This window comes from Canis lupus, chromosome 19, assembly GCF_048164855.1.
Source record: "Canis lupus baileyi chromosome 19, mCanLup2.hap1, whole genome shotgun sequence".
Classification (NCBI taxonomy): Eukaryota; Metazoa; Chordata; class Mammalia; order Carnivora; family Canidae; genus Canis; species Canis lupus.
The window spans coordinates 17,424,964-17,450,370 of record NC_132856.1 but is presented as its reverse complement, the minus strand read 5'-3'; the positions used below and the strand labels follow the sequence as shown (position 1 = coordinate 17,450,370).

Genomic DNA, 25,407 nt, shown 5'->3' with positions numbered 1-25,407 from the left:
TCTGAGGGATATACATTATATAAAAAGGAGCATTTCTAAATTTTATCAGACAACATAATTTTTTCATAGACAATCATATGAAACAAATTTAATAAAACATACTATAAGGAGAGCACATTTAGGGACCCCTGGGTGGCTCAGTGGTTGAGTGTCTGCCTTCGGCCCAGGGAGTGATCCTGGAGTCCTAGGATCGAGTCCCACATCAAGCTCCTGCATGGAGCCTGCTTCTCTATCTGCCTGTGTCTCTGCCTCTCTCTCTGTGTCTCTCAAGAATAAATAAAAATCTTAAAAAAAGAAAAAAGAAGTGCACATTTAGACCAAAAAACAAACAAACAAACAAACAGAATAAGGTGTCAAAATATAAGAACTTAGATCTATATCTTTATTGTTTTAGGGTTCTGTTGACTTTCATATAAATATTTAGTATTTAAAGAACTGTGTTCTACCTGCATTGTTCCTTTTACAGAGAGTTGTGAGAATAAAGTTGCACACAGTATGCAGAAGTACTATGTAGAGTTAAAAGCTCCACACAAGCATGAGGTTAGTATTATACTGTCACACCATCTGACCTGCCATCTTTTCTACCATGTGAAAGAAATGTTGTTGATGGTTCCTAAAAGGCTTGGTAGATCAGAGAAAAAGTACACAACCTTGGCCCCAGAGGCTGCAATGTGAGAGACTAGCAATAGAAGAAGCACAACCCAATTATCTCTGTGAGAGAATAATTCAGTTCAGAACAAATGTCCTACATTTAAAAAGCCAGTAGAGTTTGGTTCATGAGGGACACAGCCCCTTTTAAAACTTTCACTGAATTTTAATCCTTGAGATAGGCTAGCACAAACTTAGTCATAAAACCATCTGTGCCAAACTCCCAACATTTTAAGAAACCTCACATAGGTCCTTTCTTCTCTGTGTGATTCCATATTAGAAATGGAGAATGAGAGAGACAGAGACAGAGACAGAGAACAGAGAGAAATTAATTGATTTTATTTATTGAAACCCTGTCCCTTCCTAACATTTCAACTGTGAAATATTGAGCCTGGGAGATCCTTCCCCAAAGGGCATCTCCCATGATCAACTACATTTAAGGTGTACTGTTCTCTCCCCTTTCTGGGAGTTTCACAAGGCATTTTTATCAATCTAAAAGATCCTAGAAGTCCTGCAATAAAGAAGCATTAATTTGGTCTAATACAGTATTTCCAAAATTCTTTGACCACAATAACCACTATATATACGAAATTTACAATAATTTCAATGAAATGTCCCAATAATGTCCCCAAACCCCTGAGGGAAATGCTTCATTAGATGATATTCCAATTCCCCAAGACCTCTGTCAATCCCAGACCATACATGTTTCCTTGGAGGATGCAGGAATGGCTTCGTGCCTCTGGGTCCTCAATGCTGAGATCTTGTTTTCTGAGAGCATTGTCTAGCCTCCACTGAAAATTATGGTTTAGACCATTAATGTACAGAACCAGAGTACAGGATGAGTATGCTAGAGGGAAGAGGCTGCTTCTGGGGGACCAATTTTCACAAAGTGCTTTCCCTTTCTCTCTTTCACTACACACCAATTATTCTTGCCAGCTGGAGTCCCTGTATTTTCCACTGCAGGGGGATTGATTATGCACTCCCTTCATGTGGAGCAAGGGGCTGAGAAGAGAAATTGCTGGTAAATGAGACACCTATAACATTTGTATAAATCCCTGGCCCACCAGCCTCTCTCACCAGTCCAGGTAAAGCACTTGCCTCTGCTGAAGGATGTGAGCCTTGGCAATGAGCAGCAGCAGAAAGTTCTGTGGGCTGTTAGGCTTGAAAGAACTCTGGAGTCTTCCAGTCAGGATTTGCCTACTCAGACAAAGTTCAAAAGAGAAAAGAAACAATTCATCAGAAAATTAAGACCCAACTTCTGAGCAACACTGTGAAAATCATAAGAAGTATGTGTTGGCTCTTTCTAACAATTATTGACTCTCAAATCTTTAATTGCTAACCATGCATTGTCATTACTGTGCTAAGTAACATATGTATAATCTAATTTATTCTTCACAGTCATCTTACAAAGATGATACTCTTTTATATTGATTTTACAAATGAAAATCTAAAGTTGATAGAGAAGAAATGGCTCCACAGGTACCATGTAGGAAAATATCAGACCAGGAATTCAATTCAAATTGGTCCAGCCAACTACAAAATCTACACTCTATATCCATCATGGTATACTGCCTCCTTTCTCTTGCTAGATATCTTCCATTTGTTCCTCCAGATTCATTCTCCACACCTTTCTGCTCTTTTATTTGTTCTATGAGGATGATCTGTAAAGACTAAGTATTAATTAGTTGCTTTGTCTCTGGCTTCCTATTAAATAAGGCCAATAAGGGACACCGTAAGGGAATTGGAAGGAGGTCCTTCTACCATCATTACCTTTCTCAAGGCAGCTGATGTGATTTTCTCTCTATGGCTCCTCTTCCCTTTGACCCAAAGGTTTGCTGTGTAGGGTTGCTTCAGGAATTGGCTGTAATATTCCTCCTGTCCTTGTATGAATACTCCTTTACAATGTGACTTTTCTCTCCTCCAATACAGAGGTGGAGTTCACCCCCATCTTGTCAATCAAGTCTCAACTTGTCCCTTGCTTTGACCAAGTCAATGTGGTAAGAGTGACATTTTTAAAGTCCCAGAGCATCAACCTCAAGAGGACTTGTAACTTCTCTCCTTCTATTCCTGGAAACCTGACAGTATCATATGTGGAATGGTTAGACTCCTTGAACATGAATGGCCACAAGAAGAGGTTGACCCAGCCAACAACTAAGCACTGACCATCAGAAACATGAATGACGTTGTCAGGACCATCTAATCTTATTCAATTTGCCAGATCTTTGCACTTAAATGTGTTACCCAGGCAAGAGCAGAAGAGGGACTTCCTAGCTGATTCCAGTTTAAATAGCTACACAGAAATATGAGAAAATAAATAGTTGCTTTGAAACACTACATTTTAAGGTATTTTTGTTATATAGCAATAGCTAACTGATCAATAACTGGCCTGTCCCATGTCTTTATCAATAGTCCAGTTTTCATAAACTGTCATCAAATTATCTGACTTTGATTATGCCATCTGGACCCTGGTTGACACTCCTACTGTCATGGTTCAAGAAATAATTAGAGACTTCTTTGGAAGAAGATTGGCCTAGGCTATATCTCCTCATACTCCTGAATCAACAGAAGTAATTCTCTAGGAAATTCTAACTATAATGGTTAATAGTTATATATAACAATTAGTTGACATCAAACATATTGCTTACATCACTTCTAATAACTGTCACTGTGAACTGGAATTACATATTATTATTAGCCCAATTTTGCAGATGAGAAAGCAGGAGTTCAAAGAGGTAGGGCAATTAATTCACTATAGTAAGTGCTAGTAAGTAGCAGGTTCAAAATTCAAACATCAGTCTGAGTTTGCTCTGACACTCATGTCTTTCCACTCATCAAACTAACTCAGAAATCAAAACTTTAGTGCTAAGAGCCAACCAACAATATTCTTGAGCAAAAACTCTGTCACCTTGGGAATCTCTGGATTTCCATTCCTTTTTTAAATTTTTTTTTTTTTTTTTTGGATTTCCATTCTATGAAAATTTTTCTGAAGCTGTAATGTCTTCTATCAGAGATAAAAGGATTATGTTCATAATAGTAGAATATTTGGGCACTATCAGGTTGATTGATATAGCTTATTTGACCTTCAAGAGTAGCAATTTCAGGGGCATCTGACTAGCTCAGTTGGTGGAGAATGCAACTCTCGATCTCAGCATTGTGAGCTTGAGCTGCAGGTTGGGCATGGGAGCTACTTACAAAAAAAGAAGTAGCAATTTCAAGTCATTGGTACAGCTGGATAATGAGCCATGGCCTTGTGTTCGTGTAGTTTTCCAGTAAATCTGCTTTAGAAAATTCATCTTGTTAGACTTCCCAGAGGTAAAAATAGATGTATACAGATAGAGTGGGGAGTAATCTGTGGTTCTTGTTTACTTTATATATTTAACATTAGATTCTTTGCAAAAGTCTCCTGAGATGGAGAATTTATGTCACATAGGTCCCTGAGGAAATACACCACCAAAAGTGGCTCTAGCAGATTCCTGAAGTGTGATAGGAATGGTACCATCTAAAGGATTTGTGCTGAAGTGGCAGGCAGCCCAGATGAGATAAAATTATATTTTTGTGTCAAAGAATGGACCACATCTTTAAAGGCCAGGTAATAGAGGATAGAATAATAATAGCAGCGCATCCTTAGGGAAAGCAACGTGGGTATAGCATACGACATGAGTGTGTGGGCTCAGGAGTGTGACTGGCTTAGATCTGAGCACTAGTTACGAACTAGTGTCATCTGTGACATTGGGCCGGTGACTGAAAACCTTTAACTCTTGCTTTAATTCACTATGAAAAAAAATAGCAATAACCTAACTCATGAGGTGTTATGAAGATTAAATGAGATAATGTATGCAAAGAACTTACTAGAGGGTGCCTGAGTGGCTCAGTCAGTTAAGCGTCTGCCTTTGGCTCAGGTCATGATCTCAGGGTTCTAGGATCAAACCTTTAGTGTTAGGATCCCTGCTCAGCAAGAAATCTGCTTCTCCCTTTCTCTCTGCTTCTCCCCACTGTTTATTCTTTCTTTCTTCCCAAAATAAATAAATAAAATAGTTTTTCTTAAAGAACTTACTAGAATATGTGGTTTATACTAACAGTAAAATAAGGTTTTTAAAATCACTGGTGTGTCTAATACAAGTGCCATATGTGTATTACATCTTTTAATACTTCCTCATCCCTCCAAAGTAAATATATCACCCATTTTGTGATTTTGAAAACTGAGGCAAGTTATCTATCCAAAGCTTTGCTGCCTGTATATGTCAAAGCTGAGACGGGATCTGAATTTCCTTTGACTGCACAAAGTGGATGTTTTTTTCCTCCTCTGTATCACCCTGCCTCTTCCAGGGTGGGGTGTGTGTGTGCTCAGTCTCTTGCATAGGAAAAAGATAGACATTGTGCCACATACTTGGGAGTGCTCATCCAACAGTGGGGATGTATTTGTCATGATCCAGTAATGCTCTCTTAGCTTCAATGACCCCCTGCACGTTATAGCAAGGCAGCTATTGCAGGGATCTGGTTCCATTCGTAGTTGAACAGAGGGGACTAGAGGAGAGATAATTGGGCTATGTAGGGAGCTAGCCCATGACCTTGGCCTCATTAGCAACATGCTTTAATCATCAAAGCCAAGCAACCACAGGTGGCTATGCCTCGTGCAAATGTTTTGCATCTCATTTCCTGAAAATGTCAATGTTTGAGAATATAAATATTACTTATAATCCTGGGATGATTGTACAGGTACTAATGGAATGGTTTTATGGTATTGATTTTCAATAGCTCATTTGGTATAATCAGCTTAACTCCATCTGCTAGAAAACGAACTTCTAATTCCAGTCTGAAACATATTACAAAAAAATGATTTTAGCCCAGTCTGTGACTACCTTGAATCTTTTATGGAAGTAGACCGGGCATAAATCTTAAATAAATAAATCAACTTTGGACTCTTCCAGATTCTCATGATCTCACAAGATTGATTTCCTTTCCTTTAATCTGTTTCTAATAAAAGGGATATCTTCCTTTGAGACACGGTCCATAATCTTTTCCATTTTTATTATCATTCTCATAGACATCCTCTTTTCCATTTTAAGAGGAGCACATTTCCTCAGAGGAAGGTAGCTTTAATGAACAATCAAATCAGTGCAGAAGTAGAGGAATGCTGGGGAGAAGTAATGGTTTTTTGGGTGGGCTGGGAAGAACAGTGCATAAAAGAAACCAGCCCCCTCCTCCCTGAGAGGTATGATAGCATGATTTTCTTCCTTACTACAAGAGTATTAATCTAAGGAATTGAAAAGCCATTTGTCTATGAGAAAGAAAATGAACAAGACATGGGGATTGTCAACTGACATAGCAAAGATAAAATAATAACAAAAGGTGTTATTCAGAATGCAATATGCACTTTATTAAATTACTAATTACTAAACACTATTAAATTACTAATTACTAAACATGTATTATTGTGTTGAATTATTCCAAAATCCTGACATTGAGACTGTTACAATATCACTATCTTATAGATGTTTACAAAATTGGATGAACTTGGGTAGCCTGGGTGTCTCAGTGGCTTAGTGCTGCCTTCAGCCCAGGGTGTGATCCTGGAGACCCAGGATGGAGTCCCATGTCAGAGTCCCTGCATGGAGCCTGCTTCTCCCTCTGCCTGTGTCACTCTGCACCTCTCCCCGCCCCCCCTCCCATGTCTCTTGTGAATAAATAAATATTTTTTTTTTAATTGGATGAACTTTCCCACAGTCATATAGCTTGTATGATGGGGGTCAGGACACAAACCACAGCAGCCACACACCCAGCCACATGCAGGAGCCCACAGGTCTATCGGACATTGCTGCCTGTGAGAATGTTTGATGGTGCATAAGTTTTGGGATCAGTTCTTGTTTCTAATCGTGTCTCTGGGCCCTCATCACAAGTGTCAGCCTCATTGCTCTACCTTTAAAATGGAAACAATACCTATCTCCTACTATTGAGACAAAACATTTAAAACACCAATTATGCTGGCCTGCGCACAGCAAAAACTCAATAAATGATCATTGAGGTTGCTGGTTTGCTATGATTTTGTTACTGGTTCTGTGACCCTAGGAAAATTTCTAAAGTATTTCAACTCTGGAGACTTTATTATTTAAATGAACATAAATAAGAGTATTGTCTTTTCTACTTCACCTTGCTGGTGGTTGTGAGGCTCAAAAGAAAGAATACACACCTTGCAGGGAATATAGAGTTCGAAGGTCATGAAGGCTAAAAGTAAGGTGCATCTCTACTTACAAGGAGGGGAAGAACTGATTCCTGTTAATCAAACATCTCTGTTTAGCAAACATCTCTGTTTAGCAGGCCTGGGTAATGGGATGCTAATTAGATCACCTGTAGCAGGAGACAAACATTGAGAGAAGTGATACAGTGCTACCTTTGCAGGTACCCTGTACCCATACACTCAAAGATAAATTCCTGAAATATAATGATGTTATTACTCTTTGTTTTGTAGCATAAAAGGTATGTGTGTGTGTGTGTGTGCGTGTTTATCAGACACACATACATAGAAGCTGAAATTTATCCAAAGTCAGCTGATTATTGGGGGTGTCAGTTTTATCTCATAATTGTCAAACTTGAAAGCCCACAATGATAGTATTTCACATTTATAAAATAACTATTATGTATTGAGCCCACTGCAAAGATATACATATCTTTCAACACACTGGTGTCCTTATGCCAGTTTTATAGGTCTGGAAACAGGAACTCAAGGTGGTTAACTTGTTCAAGGTTTTACAAAAACATATGTCAGAGTTAAGGTTCAAGTCTAAGACAATCTGACCAGAAAAGGTGTGCCCTTACCTATGGCAGCCCATATGAGCCTCATTGTTGCCTAGGGAATAAGAGAATTTGGTGACAAATCATGGAGAGGGATTGATGGAATTTCCAGGAGATCTTTGAGCAGCACAAGGCTTGGAAGCTAGGTAAGTGGGGGAGTGGGAGAATTTCTGCATAATATTTGCATAATTTTGTGATTATATGGGTGTGCACTTATTTCAGGGAAGAGTGAGAATGAGATTCAAATTCAAATTCAAATGTATGTTCCTGAAGGTAAGTATAGTAGTTAGTACTATAAGCCCTTGTAACACTAGGTGTATTTGAGGGGAACATGACTTGATTGATGTGATGCATTCAGTAGAGTAAAAGAAACAGATATTTAAATGTATGATTTGAACTCTAGCAGGGTGACTATTTGGCCAGAGATGAGATCACAGACTGAGGAAATAATCATCTCAGTCTTGGAAACTTAATTAAGGATTCTCAGAGGAGGGAATGCTTGACTAAAACTTGAAAATTGTGTAAGAGTTTTGCAGGTAGAAGGTGTGGAATACACGACCGGAAAGAAAGAAAAGAAGTATGGTCCTGATTAATCAACATAAATAAACATTTTAAAAGCTATAAGGAAATTTAAAAATAAAAGCCACAGTAAAAAAAAAAAAAAAAAAAAAGTGCTTTCTATTTATAAAACTTCATCTATTTGGAGGGCAGGGGGAGACCATGCTTTATTTTCAAAGTGCTTTCTTTTGCATTATCTGATTCAAAAAATTCTGTGAATAGAAGCATTGTTGTTTGGTAAATGTTTTAGTCCATTTGGGCTGCTATTAAAAAAAAAAAGCTTTAGACTAGGTAGCTTATAAATGATAGGATTTTATTTCTCAAAATTCTGGAGGCTGGGAAATTCAAAGTCAAGGCATCAGCAGATTTGGTAATCTGGTAAAAGCTTGCTTCTAGATGGCAGCTTCTCACTGTGTCCTCACGTGGAGGAAAGAGAAAAGGAGCTCTCTGAGTATCTATTACAAAGACCTAATCTTATGCATGAAGCTCCACCCTAATGACCTAAGCACATCCCAAAGGCCCCACCTCCTAATCCCATCGCATTTGGCATTAGGTTTCAACCTAAAATTTTGGAGGAACACAAACTCTCTGTCCATAGCACCAAGGGGACTGAGAAACTATTTAAGTAACGTGTTGGTAGAACAACCAAGTGGCAAAGCTGAACTAGAATTCAGAACCTTTAAGCCTTAAACCTCGATTTATTGCTCTCAGTAGATAAAGTACAAAGAGCCTACTTATACTTTTAATACTAGGAAAGAAGTCATTGTCCTACTTTAGAGAAAGAAACAATGCAGTTGCAGTTCTTTAATGGTAAGGAAAAGAATTTCTTATCATATTGGTTGAGTACCTTTAAAAGCAAAAGGGTTCAAAATGAGAAGTCTCTATTTCAGAAGCATCACATACTGATGATCATAGTCAAGAGATGAATAAATTATTCATTATTCTCTTGGATAGAATATTAAAGAACTGATTTTGAAATATTAGACATTTCACAGCAGTAGACATTTGTATCTAATGTCCACTATAATAATTTACCTAATTTATCTGTAGCACTACACTTAGAGATATACTCTTGATTATTCCTAATATCAAGCTTTCTTCAGTTCCTGGAGAATTCATGTGTTGCATTTTTTTGGCTTTTAGTTTTCTAAGTCAATCTGAAGTTTCTTCTAAGTAATATGAATTGCATTTTAAGTATTGTCCTACAAAAGGATTTATTAGGTGTTATTGGACTAAAGTTAGATGTAATCACTTCCATCGATTTTAGTGATCTAATTGCTTTATTCCTTTACTGTGCATTTAGCTCTAATAATATTAATACTACGAGCTAATGTTAAGTGAGCACTTACTATGTAATACATTTTGTGGTAAGCATTGATTCAGACATTATCTAATATATTCATTATAGTACTTTGTTATTTTGTTATGTTTTATATCTCTACCAAGAAAGAATGCCAAGAAAGAGTCAGCTGTTTAGAAGCAAGAAAATCTGTGCCCCTTAATTGTGGAAACACAAGTTCAAACCCCAGCCCTTCTGCTTGCCAGGTATATGGCCTTAGGAAAAACATACACTATAAATACAATATTATGAAAATACATACCAGGAATACAATAAAATTAGCTTTGTTAACTATAAAATGCATATTCAGTCTCTAATGAGTATATGAAATAGCATGTAAATACCTCAACTAATATAGCAAAGCAGATAGCTCTGTGTCTGGTAATGCTTCAGGGACCCAATATTTTCAATTGGGTTTATTTACCAGTACTTTAATCCACATGAATACTTGGTTTACATAATCCTGAGAATATAAATGAGGATTTCATTCTCTGCCTAATTAACAGGGTTGATGTTGTAGATCTAATGAAATAATGCATGTGAAATGGATTGTATATTGCAAAGTACTGGACAAATTTAGCTGTTATTCTTTTCCCTGGAGCTTCATGTAAGATAGAGTGAAGCTATTTTTCCTATTTCAAAAATTCATGGTCAGGGAAAAAGGAATTCCAAAGGACCCAGGAATATATCCTGTATGTTCAAAGCACAAGAGAATGGTTATAATTTAGCCTGGAGAAGATACTATTAAGAGGCAACAACTTGGCTATGTGAGCAATGTTTCTGAGAAAGACACAGAACACTTTCCGTTTTATGTCCACCAAAAACCCACCTATAGAAAACAGGCTCCAGGAAAGATTTCTGTGGAATATAAAGAAGAACTTCTAGACTGTCAAAGTGATAAAACCCTGGCAAAGGTTATTGAATTAAGTTGTCGAGACTCCCTCCCTGGAGAACGTCAGGTAGGGAACAGGCATCTATCTGTTCTAGAAGGCTTAGATATTTAACTGCTGGAGTGCAAATTAAAGACTTCCAGCTGTATCAGGTGATTTTTCAAGGTCCTTTCCAACTCATTTTTTTACTAATCAATTATATTCTATCTGACAACTTTTCAGTCTTCAAAAGGGACTCATTATATTTCTTAAGGTGTAGTGTATTTCTAAACTTTAAAATCATTGCCATTTATTACATTTTATGTAATCTGAATACAAAATAGATATAATACACTATAGCTGGATTTAACCTACACTTTGCATTTAGCATTAATTGCTATTTAATAAGCATGGAGAGTTGGACAGGGGGACTCCATCTGATGATTCATTACACAGAAGAATTCTATGATCTAACACTTGAAATGACAGAAATCACCGCAGTCCCCCAATAATGCTTTTCTTAGGATATACTTAGTAGCTCAATTTCCAAGTCATACATGATTGCATTTTAGCAGGAATTTATGCTTCTTTGGGATACTTTAAATGTTTGTTTTTCTTACTTGAAGAACTTGAGCCTGACTTGTTCTGAATTTTATTCCATAATGAATCATAAGAGATTCTTCTGTGTCTCTGACAGCATTTCCTCTAAAAGACACCTCAACATATGAATCAATGAACCAAAATGCCACAACCCCGAGAAGAAATTAACTCACAGTTGTTCATCTTCATAATCCATGTCTTTGGTGGTTTCCATGGTGATTCCCTGGCTAGCAGCATCTTTGCTTACCAGATGTCTTATTGTTCAACTGCTCATCTGTCTTAGGAGTTTAAAGCTTGAGAACTAAAGTCCAAGCAGAACATTTTTGCTCTAAAGATCACAGAGAAAGAAAGAAAAAACAAACAGACAGTATTTTTTTTTAAATGTGTTAAGATGGAAGTGGGGATAGAATAGGGGTATTGTCCTGTCACACTCCAAGTCACTTCATGAGGAATAATTGAGATTTGCATTGTATTCTGATACTTTGTAATAATGAAGGAAGTTTTAATTATACTTAAAACAGAATTCCTACCCGGTGAGTGGATTTTCATCTTGCCATTGGCTTCATGATGTATTAGCTGACATGGTAAAACACTTACTCCTACCAAGTGCTGATGGTCACAAGGTGATGTGAAAGTTGATATTTCAAAGAAGCTTCAATTCAGAGAAGCCCTTTTTGAATAAATGAGAGTTAGTGGATGCCAAATAGATTCTACTTAAATATTGGCTTTCTTGGCTGAAGTTCAGATAACATTCTGGACCATAATCACTCACCCTGTTAAATTTCAACTCCGTGCCAATTACCACAGATCATGCCTCAACTTTTTGCTGCAGAATGAGAAACAAGCAGCAGTGGTGCCAGCCAGTGAAGTTGGAAGCAGTGTAGGACCAGGTGTGAACGTGTAGAGAAAGGTTTAAAAGCCTAGTATGATCTGAGGTCTCCCATTCAATGTGGTGCCTGCTTTCATTGGTAGCTACAGGCTCAAGGGAGCCATACCGGGCTGGATTCACTTGTTCATATTTTTAATCTGACAGCAGAGGAAACTAGGACCCAGTTAGGTAAGTTAATTCTTCAAGGTGACAAAAAGTTAGTGTTGAGACTAAAACTAGACATAGAAGAGATTATTTCCCAGTCCATGGAGGCAGAACTAGGTAATAGATGTTCGATGATTTGTACTATAGTACCCAGCTCTCCACAATGTGTTTTTTTAAATTGTGCCCTTAAACAGGACTTTAAAAAATTTTTGGTAATAATCACTGATATTGACCAGAAAGCCTCTTCCTCATCCCACCCCAGTTTCCCAGTTGTCTGTTCCTTGTCCTCGGAGTAGATGCTGGGGAATAAAGGAAGTTGAACTTGGAAATCAACCATCTCCCGCCGAGCCACATGGCAAATGTACAAAAGGTAACAAATTTCTGTGTCTAGAGAAAAACTTTATTGGCTTTCTTGTCAATGCTACCTTTTAAACCAGTCACACAAGAGGAATTGTCAGTCACCTACCACATGCATGGAAAGCACTGTGCAGAACATTAATAAGTTACAGAAACAATCACTGTTACTCTCAAGGAAGATTACACTCTAGCTGGTGGGAAGAAGACCCCTCCCTGTAAAAAGATGGAGTTGCATGCTATTCTCATATGATAACATCATATGAAAAGACAACAAAATTTGTTAAGAGTCATTCATAGCAGGTCAGAATTTTTAAAAAGATAAATTTCAGCTAGGATGAAAAAAGGGGGAAATGAATGGCACTGGGCCATAGAAGAGGAATCGCATTTGAGAGGAAGAGGAGGGCACAGAATACACGTATCTGCAACCTGGCTTTCCCACATCCTAGGGTTATTATGAAGACTAATTTAGAGATGCAGATAAACCAATTAGCATATTACCTGCCATGTTAAAATCATTTTATAGATGTAATTCTTATTATTTATGATCCATACAAAGCCCAAGGGGAAAGAATACTGAAGAGAGAATCTTAAGTTCTTGGTTCTTAAACTAGTAGCTAACTGGGTAAAACGGAAAAATCATTTTATATTTCAGGAACTATTTACTCATTGATGATATGAGAAGTTTAACTTGGAATGATCACTAAGATCCATTTTTACTCACAAATTCCGTCATCCCGGGACACAGAACAAATCTTTTTCATCTGTGCTTGCTCACAATAAGCATTTTATTTCACCTAGAAAGAATTTTTTCTGAATCTTGGACTGGAAACTAGTAAAGTCGGTAACTTCTGTAACGTATGAACTTCAAACAATTACATTCAAACATCAGAACACTCTTTGTTGCCATCACCAACTGTCTTTCTCATTATCATTAAGGTTTTTAATTCATCACACAAGGACCATTAATTCATATTTCATATAAAGCTGAACAATCCAAATTGCTTAAGAAAATAAATAATTAAGAGAATAAGTTCCATTTCCTGATGGAAAAGTTAATTTTCAATCCCAGAGAGAAAGAACTAAGAAAGAGAGTTAAAATTCCATTTAGTGTATGAGATTTTTTAAAGATTAGCATCCATGCATGTTGTGAAAATTAAGTATCTTAAATAATGTGTGGGTTTCTCTTAGCTATAAGGTTTTTAATTGCATGACATTTTTTTTCCTTTTTTAGAATTCTATTGAGCAACAATCTTTATGCTTTCCTTGTACTTCTTACTGCAAATTAGAAGATTAGTGTTTAGTGTCATTGCATTAATGAAGATTATTATTTACAACAATGGCTAGAAAGTGATTGGAGGATTAACTCCAGCAACTCTAGCAATTAAAATGCTTGTAGGTTACTTTGAGGTTTAAAAATATACATGTTGTTAAAAGGAACTCATCTACTCAAGATGTATAGCTATTGCCAGTGTACTTTCTTTGGGAACAAAAAACTATTTCTCATCAGAACTGTTTTTGGGAAAAACTGTAATATACCTTAAATTTAAGAAAATGAATCCCCTCTCCTAATAACACATGGATTTCAACCCTCTTTTCAGATCCTAGAGTAATGAAAACCAAGCAATTTTGATATATTATGAACTTCTACTCTTTTTGTTCATTCACTGCTTTCTCTCTCTTTCATTTCTGTAACAGCACTTACTTTTTGGAGGAACAGCCTTCCATCTTTCAAAGTATTCTTTTTGGGTATACCAATCTCAGTCACTTTCCTCCCCCTCCTAAACTTTGGCCAAAAGATGCCATTTGACTTAAACATGGGTGATAACACTTTGAGAACGTTAGACCACAAGCAAAGAGACACAGAATTTTAAAATGGGGAGAGAATTGAGATTTGAGATTGCTTATGTATTTCTGCAACCAGGATCTTCATTCTGACCTCTTGAGTTCCTTTGTTTAGTGTCCTTTCTATCATTCTGGTTGCTTATTTTCCTCTTCTTCTTCTTTTTTTTTTTTTTTTCTATTAGTCCAGATGACTACACTGGTGAATTCACCAAGTACTTAAGAAAGACATAATACTAATTGTAACTTTATTCAAATAATAAAGTAAAAGTGAAAATTTCCCACCTGATTTGATAAAGATATCATACCTAATAATAAAAATTAAAGGAAATATGTATATTTATATATGAGATTCATCATATCATATATAATAAATAAACATGTTTGTAAATACATTATACACAATACAAATATTATGTGTACTATAATAAAATATAACAGCTTTTAAAAGTAAAACTACAAACCAGGCAGCCTGGGTGGCTTGGCGGTTTAGTGCCACCTTTGGCCCAGGGTCTGATCCTGGAGACCCGGGATTGAGTCCCACATTGGGCTCCCTGCATGGAGCCTGCTTCTCCCTCTGCCTGTCTCTCTGCATCTCTCTCTCCCTGTGTGTCTCTCATGAATAAATAAATAAAATCTTAAAAAAAAAAGAAAAACTATAAACCAATCAACTTATGACTATAGATACAAAATTCCTTTAAAAATATAGACATACATGGGCCCCTGTGTGGCTCTGTTGGTTCAGTGTCTGACTCTTGATTTCAGCTTAGGTCATGGTCTCAGAGTCTTGAGACCAAGCCCCTCATTAGGTCCTGTGCTCAGCAAGGAGTCTGCTTGAGGATTCTCTCTCTCTCCTTCTGTCCCTCTCCCTGCTTTTGTGCTTTCTCTCTAAAATAAATATATATATCTTTAAAAAACATATATATATATACATATATTAGTATATATATATATAGAGAGAGAGAGACACATATCAAATCCCTCTCCCTGCTTTTGTGCTTTCTCTCTAAAATAAATAAATATATCTTTAAAAAACATATATATATATACATATATTAGTATATATATATATAGAGAGAGAGTATATATAGAGAGAGACACATATCAAATCTAGTGATACATACATCAGGTAATATACTCTAACCAAGTAAGGAATATAATGTTGAATTTAATATTTGAAAATTTGTCCATGTAATTCACCTCATTAACAGAATAAAGAAGAAAAACCATATTATTTCAATAGATGCTGAGAAAGCATTTGACGAATTCAACACCAGTTCATACTAAATAATGCTCAGTAGACAAAAAAATAGAACATCTTTAAAATGTAGTGCATCTCCAAATATCCTAAAGCATACATCGTACCTAATTTTGAGAAATCAAATCTTTTTCCTCAAAAACATCAGGAATAAGACAAAGATGTTTTCTCAAAAAAAAAAAAAAAAAAAAGATGTTTTCTCAAACTACTTCTATTCAATATTGTGCTGGTGGTTCTGGTTAATGTAATAGAAAGAAAAAGACGTAGAAAACATAAATAATGTTAAAAGACAATAACATGATTATGCACTTTAAAAACTCCACAGGAATTTATAAAGAAACTAATAGAGCTAATAAGTGAATTTGGCATAGGCACAGAATGCAAGTCAATGAAATATACACATACACACACACACACACACACACATATACACAGAGTCAGCGAACAATTAGGAACGATTAGGAAATGAAAATTTCAAAATACCATTTAAAATAACAACAAAAAATAAACAAAAATACCAGAATAAATGTAATGAAACATATACAAGAAAATATTTTACAGAAAACTATAAAATATTACTGATAGACAAAATGATTACAGGATTGAGAATCTCCCTGGATATGAGTTAGAAGATAAAATATTAAGATACTGATTCTCCTCAGGTTGATTTACAGAATCAATATAACCCAATACAAATGTTGTTTTGTTTTGTTTGGCAATGAACAGGTTTATGCCAGCAATTATGTAAAGGCCTGAAGAACCTGGAATATCTGACACAATGTTGAAGAAATAGTACAAACCTGAAGGGCTTATGATTTCAGGACTCATTTGAATCTGCAATTATTACAGATTGGTGTTCACATAAGGTTACACAAATAAATCAAAGATGCCTAATTTAATATGTGCTGAAATTGACACATACATATGGTAAACTGATTTTTGACACGTCAATGCAATTAAATAAAAACTTTAAATGAAAAGTTTTTTTCAAAAGTTGATGCCAAAGCAACTTCTATGGGAGGTGGGAGGGAGAGAATCCTAAATCTTACTTCACACCATGCAGAAAAATAAATTATAAACTATAAACCTAAACATTAAAGCTAAACCTATAAAGCTTCTAGAAGAAAATGTGGAAGTATATTTTCATAATTGTAGTGTATGCTGAGACTAAAGATTTCTGTAAACAATAGCAATGCAAATATTTTGATAGATCAAACTTCATTAAAATGAGAATCTTTGCTCAGATCACAGTTAAGAAAAGGGATAAGAGTCTCATTCATAAAAGATCAACGTTTAAAACATCCCAAATTACTATCAATATAATAGATAAATTATTGTATATTAATTAAATAGGAAACTATTCAGGAAAATAGGGAAAATGTTTCTCTGCCATGCAATATGGAACAGTTTTTTAAATATTATGTAAGGGGATCCCTGGGTGGCTCAGCAGTTTGGCACCTGCCTTTGGCCCAGGGCCCGATCCTGGAGTCCCAGATTGAGTCCCACATAGGGCTCCCGGCATGGAGCTTGCTTCTCCCTCCTGTGTCTCTGCCTCTCTCTCTCTCTCTCTGTGTCTATCATAAATAATAAATAAATAAATCTTTTAAATAAATAAATATTATATTAAGCAAAAGTAACCAGGCACAAATTAGCAATACAATAATACACATACACATACTGACCAAAACTCAATGAAATATATTCTTAACTTATTTTTCTGTATGTCAAATAAACACAACAGACTATATACACACACACACACACACACACACAGATATGAACGTATATTTGTATATTGTCAATCTTAGTTAATGTAGTAAACAATTGGAAAACTCTTTCTTGATAAATGTCTTTATTGAAGAAATATAGTAAAGGGTAGAAAGTTTTCATTAGGAGACCCTACCTAATAAAGAGCTGGTATTTCTATATACGGCTTTTCAGGAGCTGACTTATCTGGACTGTATGACATGTTGCAAATATTCTCAGAATGGATTTTCAAAAAATGTTTCCATTTTTGCAGACCCTAAGATTCAGTTCTCTGGGTAACTAAGATGATATATTAGAATTAAAATGAGTAGTTCATTTATAGAAGTCAATACCAGTTATTATTAACATAATTGTGTTATTTATTACTAAAAGAATCATTTCTTGAAAATAATGATGAATATGCTGCATACATGTAGTTTTGTAAGTGGAAAACTTAAAACACTTTATCAATGCAACATTAAGTCCACTCACTAGAAAATCAAGATATAGCAGTAAGATTTGGATCAAAATATTTTCCCCCAGTATCTGAAATATTAATAAATAGCAGTAAGATCCAGTTTAATTTTTTCTCCTCTCTCAATATCCTGGTAACTCAAGCAAAGCAAATTGTGGATAATTTGTTTTTGAAATCCAGGTTTATATACTCTGAGTGTAAAGATGGAAACCTCTGAGTTTCGTTTTGTTTTTTTTTTAAGATGAAATACATTTCTCCCTCAACTTGTCAGACAATTTCCTCCACTGTCCCACTTAGAATGAAAAGGCTTAGTATTTACAATTTGAGAAAGAGTTGCACTCAGAACACAAACACACACATACACATAAATGCACATGTGTACATCCATACCTAGATTGCTTTGGGTTAGCACCGAAATCATAATGAAAATAGAATTTTGAAACTTGGAATCCCAAAAGTCTTTTGTATTTATGATTCCGTTACTAGTCTCTTTACATATTCATGTAATAGTTTTTCTCTTTTTCAAAAGTCTGAAAAGATTTCTTTGAAATCCAAGGCTCCGACATTACCTCATGTATCATTACACTGTGTATCCCTAGAAGTATTTTCCCTATATTAAATAAGTAGAACTCTCTTTAAGTTGGTGTATTTTTTTATATAAATATTGATAAGTTGAGCTTGTGATAAGTTTATGTTTTTAAAGATTATTTATTTATTTATTCATGAGAGACAGAGAGAGAGAGAGAAAGAGAGGCAGAGAGAGAAGCAGGCTCCATGCAGGGAGCCCAATGTGGGACTCGATCTGGAGACCCCAGGACCACGCCCCGGGCCAAAGGCAGGCACTAAACCACTGAGCCATCCAGGGATCCCTAAGTTGGTGTATTTTAATGAATAGTTATAACTACAGTAAAAATCCATACAAGTATAGAAAAGTTGTTGTTTATCCAGTGATCCTTTTCAATTAGTGACCCAAGGAGAAGTATATTTTGAAAAAAAAAAAACAGAAGGTAGCAAGTATCCTTCTACCAAAGTTAAACTGTCAAAGTTTGATCAAAAGAAATGAGAGACTGAACACTTCAGGAATTAGATAAAATTCCCTATTGGGTGGGATATAAGGATTTCATTTCGTGCTGAAAATATGCCATGTGATCTGCACCCACTGCGAATGTTTTGTTAGTCCACTGGTGAGTCTGCCTCTTTCCCTCTGGCTTGATTTCACAGCTTTGGTCACTGCTGTCCACAATCACACAAACACAAAAGGAATCATTTAGCTGTTCTCCAGCACTGGAAATTTTTCTTTAGACTGAAAAAGGCAGCAGGGAATGCCATTTGTTCTTCAGTTTATTCTGAACTACGGTAACTAAGGCAGAAGTTCTGGTTTCCATTGATCTGTCCAATAGAGAGGAGCAAAATTGGCTACTAACAGCCAGCTGGGGCAATCAACACTAAGACATTGAGAGGGCTTCAATTTTCCTCCATTGTCACTTGGCCCAGAAGCTACCTGCATTGCAATAGCATGAGGGTGGGAGGCAAGACTTCTTTGCTCATCATTGTGATCCTCCAACAGTTAGCATCGTTTCTATCCCCAAGCAGGCATGCAGTATGCCTCTACGAATGATCGGGTAAAAATAGCCCACTTTATTATTTCATGGTTGTTAATCTTTACAATTAGGATTCTGAGTACAGAGTTGGTTGCTGAAGGGTTGAGATTATTTTCATTTCCCGGCTTAAAATGAAATACATTTGGGGGATCCCTGGGTGGCGCAGCAGTTTAGTGCCTGCCTTTGGCCCAGGGCACGATCCTGGAGACCCGGGATCGAATCCCACGTCGGGGTCCCAGTACATGGAGCCTGCTTCTCCCTCTGCCTGTGTCTCTGCCTCTCTCTCTCTCTCTTTGTGTGTGTGTGTGTGACTATCATAAATAAATAAAAATTAAAAAAAAAGAAAAAAGAAATACATTTGGTACTGGCCTCAAATAAAGCCATATGACACCCTATCCCAATTTTTTCTCACCTCCCAACCAACCAATATCCAAGGTCAAGGTATAATGAACAATTCATCTTATGAAAGTGTGATGCTCTCTCTTGACTATGAATCATGCATAGTCTTTTTCTCTCACTTGTAATTGTCCCTCTCTATTCCACCAGGAAGCTCTCAGACTTCAGATCTCAGACTCAGTTGGCATCTCTTTCTTTTGTGGTAAGACATGATACCCCAAATCTGGGTTGCCCTTCCTAAGTGCTCCCAGCAAGCCCTGTGCACCCCTTATCATCATTCTCAATACAGCATCTAATTGCATGTCTCAACCACAGTGCCATGTGTGGAAAGATGACAGCACCCTTTCTTGTCCTTATTACTGTTGCTGACAATGTGTTCTCAGGACTTCTCTGCTGAAAGGAAGACTAAATGAGTGAGTGGAGAGAGCTGGTGCTCTTACAGGTAAGTTAGTGGTAATTAAGCACTGGAATTTGCTGATGGAGTCCCTCAGATGTGGAGAATGGCCAAAAAATTCTGCAGTTTCCAACTTTGAGGTTTCCAGCAGATCTTTATAAATGAAGAAATGACAAATTTGGGTCACAGCAATTAAGCTGTATTTAAGTGTTTGTGTTAAACATATTAACATACCCATAATTGACAAAATGTTTGGGAAGAAAATATCAAAAGTCTAAATATAGGTCTCTTGAAGATTTTCTGACCAGATCCCCTTCCATCCCCAACTCCTCAACACCTTGTTCCATGAGAAAGATCTCCTGGGGATTCAAAAAAACACACCCCATCTGGGCAACAATGAGCCCATATTGCGTCTGAAAGCCCATAATTCCTCAACAGCCCCCTAACCTTTTTTGTTCCATATCCCAAGCCTAAATAAGCCCTAAGAAATGGTGACCCCTTCTTTTTAACTGTCTTCCTCCACAGTCAACAACTCTTGGGGGAAACAGGAAGCTGTCAGTAGTCATTCCCTTGTTAATAAGCCGAAGGACTTCCCTGCCCTACCTGGGACACCTCACCTGGAGAGAATCTATAGAGTTTCATATAGGAAGAGAGCCTGGGGCACCAAACAGTAGGAGGTGCTGAGGGGCTGGGGCTCCTGGGGCCCAGAGAAGACTGAGGAAATTTTGCAGCCTTCAGGGAACTTGGGGTAGCTAGTGGGGAGCTGAGCAGCTATGAAGGAGGCTACAGGAGCCTGGAGGGTCCTGAGTGAGCCTTAGAGAGCCTGAGGGAGCCTGTGGGGGAAGAGGATGAATCTAGAGGTTCTGTAAGTACTCCAGAGCATTGGGTCAATGGAAGGAGGGTCTGGGGAGAGTTTGAGGGCTCTGGGGGACCCCAGTGGGAAGTTGAAAGGGTCTAGGGGTAATAGGAAAAAAACTAGGGAAGCCTGAGGGTCATCGCTCCTTTTGGCAAAAGATACCCAATTCGATGATATTCAGTTTCTAAATTTAGACTGACATGACCTCAAGACTGACACATTTGCAGTGTTGTGCCCAATAATACCACCATCCGACCTTCAGAACCCGAATGTGAACATAGGCATCAGATAGGTCAGTGGTAGCAAGGATGTATTTGTTTCTGTTTTTATATTTTTCTACCTCCTGTGCCATCTGTTCCACTCACTCTTATAAGGACTAACAGTGTTGAAACCTGAGTGAACTGACACTGTATCTGTGAATTATTCCAGAGATAGTTTAGCGCTCTTTGTACTCAGCTATATGATTTTGGGACCTGTGCAAAGTGAAAATGTAGGGCCCCTTGCTCAAAAGTTATTAAGAATTTCAAGATGGCTGCAGCAGGACATTAAGCTTGTGAGGATCCTGCGCAACTGCACGTGTCACACATTTGTGAAGCCTTTCCGTTGATGTTCTCACCCAGGGTCCAGGACTCTAGGAAAATGCAGTCAGGTGGATCTACTGGTTGACTTTTATACCTTCTGAAACTTTGTTTTCTTTTTTCCTTAGGAAATGTACCAGGGTTTCAGTTATTCATCCGTGCTTGATAATGGGGTTATCCCATTACCTTTCTCTCCTTCAGTCACTAGTCAGCCACAGAGAAAAAGGTTCAGGGATGCTCAGCAGAACCCTATGGCAGAAGGTGTATAATGTAGTGGTGAAGAATCCCTATTTTCAACACAGGTGTATTTCAACTCTTAGCAAATGGGGTTTTGTTTAAGATAGCTTAAAAACAACTTTGATACATGTCTTGGCCATTATTTCTCACAACTGAACCCTTTGGCCAAGGCAGATCAAGGCCAGGGCCAAATGTTAAGTGAATACCTGCTAAGTCGTTGGGCTGGGAATCCAGGTTGATGATGAAGTAGCTAACAGCAGGAAAGAAAAAAACAGTTGAGGAAGCCAAAAGGGAAAATTCACTTCTGGCACACTTCTAGTCACCATCCCTACATGGCCATGGAGTTTGTAAATAAACAGGTGCATAAACTAAAATCAGGCAATTAGCTGCCATGCTGACTACCGCTGCTGCCCTAGGGCTAAGGTAATGTTAACACTAGTTTAAACAACAGGAGCTGCTATCACTGGCTAAATGTGTTCACTTCTGGAGTATCTTCCTTTTTCCTTAAGTCTTTAAATAGATGGATGGCAGAGGTTTGCTCTGAGTTTTATAACAAAGTCAGTTAACAACTTGAACAACAAATTGACTGCAAAACAAAACACTAGAGGATACTAGGGGGGATAGCCGAAAGCTAATATTGCTAATATTGCTTGGGTTTTTAGAAGAGACCATTTACATTTTAAAACCCTGGTAAATAGAATGATTTTTCTTTAATCACAGAAATTGCACAGAGACTGGATATTTCAGGGTATTTCAAATAAGCTAACACTTCAGGATAAATACTGATATTCTTCTCTGGTGCTCATTTTCAAACGATTAAAATTAGAGATGAAGTTTTGTGGTTTGATATCAATTTTTTAAAATTCCTTTCAGTTCATCACTAGGCTAAAGAAATGTCTTTGACAATGTACAAAGTTTATATTTTAGCCACTATTTTTCTGTAAAGTTTAAAGAAAGTATTTAATGTATAAGGTTGGGGAGAAGAAATATAGGAAAATAGTCAGTGATGAACTAACATTAAGACCATACAAACTTGGGGGACACCTGGATGGCTCAGTGATTGAGCATCTGCCTTTAGCTCAGGGCATGATCCCGGGTTTCTGGGATTGAATCCCACATCCCTGCAGGGAGCCTGCTTCTCTCTCTGCCTATGTCTCTGTCTCTCTTCCTGTGTCTCTCATGAATAGAAAATTTTTAAAAATTAAGATCATACAAACTTGGCATCATTTAAGTATTAAAATGACACCTTAGCTAATTTAATTTTCCATATAGAATCTCTGGTTATGGATCAATGTCACAGTAATAACTGAAGACTTTTCATAAAACACATCATGTTTCAGGAAAAACTGAGTTTTCAGAAGAGTTGTGAGGGACTTGAATAGTCATGAGAGTTGAAATGTGAAGACAGGGGTGTCACACTTAGAGAACTACCAAGGGAGATCAAGGTGATTATCCTACATCATCTTCCAGATTATTGTTTGAAGTTAATGGCCACAAGGAACTATGGAGAGAGGTTATGTCATATCGAGAGACAAGACTAGGGTTCTTACCCTTGTTGGCTAAGTGTGTAAACTTAGATACATGATTTAACCCTTTTCAGCCTCTGTTTGTAATTTCTAAAATGAAGATTGTGGAGGCTGAGAAAATTAAGGCCATTCCACTTTAAGTTCAGCGTTAGCACAAGTACAGCCATCCCAGGCCCCAGTGAATAAGAGCTGAACTTTACCTTACTTCAGTTACAGGAAGAAAACAGCTTACAGCTTAACGTCCTAGAAAGCCCCATATTAGAATAAAAACAGAGCCCAAGCCAAGGGCAGGAAGCCCCTATTAGAATAAGAACAGAGCTCAATGCCCTTGAAGGCCCCATATCAGAATGTAAACAGAACTTGAGGAATTCCTCCACCCCTTCTGGAGGTCGCCTAGACCAGCCCTTAAAACTAAGCTGAAACCCACCTCGGGGTCCAAGTCCCTGCTCCTCTGTGTCGGGTATACTTGGACCCAAGCTCGAGCTTGTAAATAAACCCTCGTGTTTTTGCATCGGTGTCGGCTCCTCGGTGGTTTCTCGGATTCGCGATCTTGGGCACAACAAAGATAATAAGTATCTTATAAACTTCTTTTGAGGGATCGAGCAAAATAATTTATGTAAAGTCCTTACAATGATGGTTAACACTATTATTATATGTTTTATATACATAGCTGATACAATTATATTATCTCTTTCCCAGTTGTTCTCCTTGATTATGCATAATATTGGGACAGGAAGGCTTAAAAAAACACTGATGCCTGGGGTCCGCACTCAGAGATTCTGATTTAATAAGTCATGTGTGGCCTGAGCATCATGAATTTAAACACTTTCCAGGTGATTCTACTCTGCACCCAGAGATGAGAATCCGTGCTTTGGACAGTAGATTTTTCATAAGTAATCACATTTATTTGCCCTCTGCAAAAAAACTCATCAACAGAGTCTAAGAATGGCTACTTGATCACTTCTTTCTAATGCTCATTTCTCTCTCTCTCCTTTTTTTTTTTTTTTTTTTTTTTTTTTTTTGCCTTTTGGCATTAAAAGTACAAATGAAGAGTCAGTGAGGCCAAGGGATTTCAGCTTAGAACCTAAGGGTCTTTACAAAGACTCTACTTAATAGTAGAGTAGTAGTAGTGTTCTACTTAATAGTAAAGAGCAGAGGGATTCTTTGAAAAAATATATCTAATGTAGATGCTAAAACCATAAAATACAGAAGAGAATACCCATCATTAACAAGGCCAAATATATAATCCTCTTCTACCACCTTTTATTAATATGTTTTGTTTTGTTTTGTTTTTTTAAAAAGTCTTTCTGAGAGAACCTAAGATAATCCTTTATCTTTAATTCTGGAGAATCAGGAAGCTGTACACATTCCCTAAGGAAAATGACAATCATACTATACTTTCTCTCTTTCAATCTCTCTTCCTTCCTCTCCTTTGCCCTTTCTTTTTTCCACACTCTCTCTCTCACTCCCTTTTTATTTCCTTTTTCCTTTAAAAAAAAAAAAACAAACTTTTGTCTCTTTTTTTTTTTAAGATCTGACTTCTTTTCCAGGTGAAGAGAAAAGAATTTCCAAGTGAGGCCAATTAAAGTTGCCCAGATGAAGCAAAGTCCCCAGGGATCAATCAGAATGCCTACATAGATGAGAAAGTAGGAGCATGTCCTTTCTTTCTCCTTGTTAGAGTTTAGTTTCTGCCCTGAGGAATACTAGTTATTTATTTTCCATCAGAGAAAAGAATGAGCCCTCAACAGAGCTTAACTCTTTCCTATTTGATAAAAAATAAAATACCTACTTAAAATATAAAATATAAAATATAAAATTTTCACTCTAACCTTGTAATGTTTCTTGTTGACCTGTCTTTAGTTAACTATACAGAACACCTCATTCATTCAGATTCTACTAACTGGAAATTAAAATATGTTCACCAGAATTAGACCCAAACTTACAACCTCACCAGACATGGTGTAAAAGAGATTTACTAGGTTCTGCTTTAACCAGGAGATTAGATTTATGGATATTTTCCAGATTGCATTCTAGGGAACCCTACTGTTCACAAAAATAATTATAAGGAGTTTTGTGATGAACTTAATTTGGGAAATGGTGATTAATAGATAACCATTGCATTCAATACCCTCTGAGCTTTGGTGCTCAGAATGTAGCTCCCAGACACTGGATCAGCATAACCTGGTCATTTGTTAGAAATGCATGATCCCAGGCTCCACCCTGTATGAGTTCACTTTTACAAAATCTTCAGGTGATTCCTGTGTACATTACAGTTTAATAATCAGTACTTTGGAGGATCCCAATTCAT

At 37.0% G+C, this 25,407-nt stretch overlaps 1 long non-coding RNA gene across 3 annotated transcripts; it reads left to right on the top strand.

The window, feature by feature from the left end:
* The first annotated feature begins 7,532 nt into the window (after positions 1-7,532).
* LOC140611278 (uncharacterized) lies at positions 7,533-24,875 on the top strand. 3 transcript variants are annotated; one of them, XR_012012557.1, is made up of 5 exons: positions 7,533-7,583; positions 9,446-9,540; positions 19,659-19,710; positions 19,824-19,950; positions 24,650-24,875. It is a non-coding gene; the product is annotated as an uncharacterized lncRNA (long non-coding RNA). The 3 variants fall into 3 exon arrangements; XR_012012558.1 differs by having other exon boundaries at positions 24,632-24,875; XR_012012559.1 differs by having other exon boundaries at positions 7,549-7,583; positions 9,442-9,540.
* Positions 24,876-25,407: the final 532 nt, after the last annotated feature.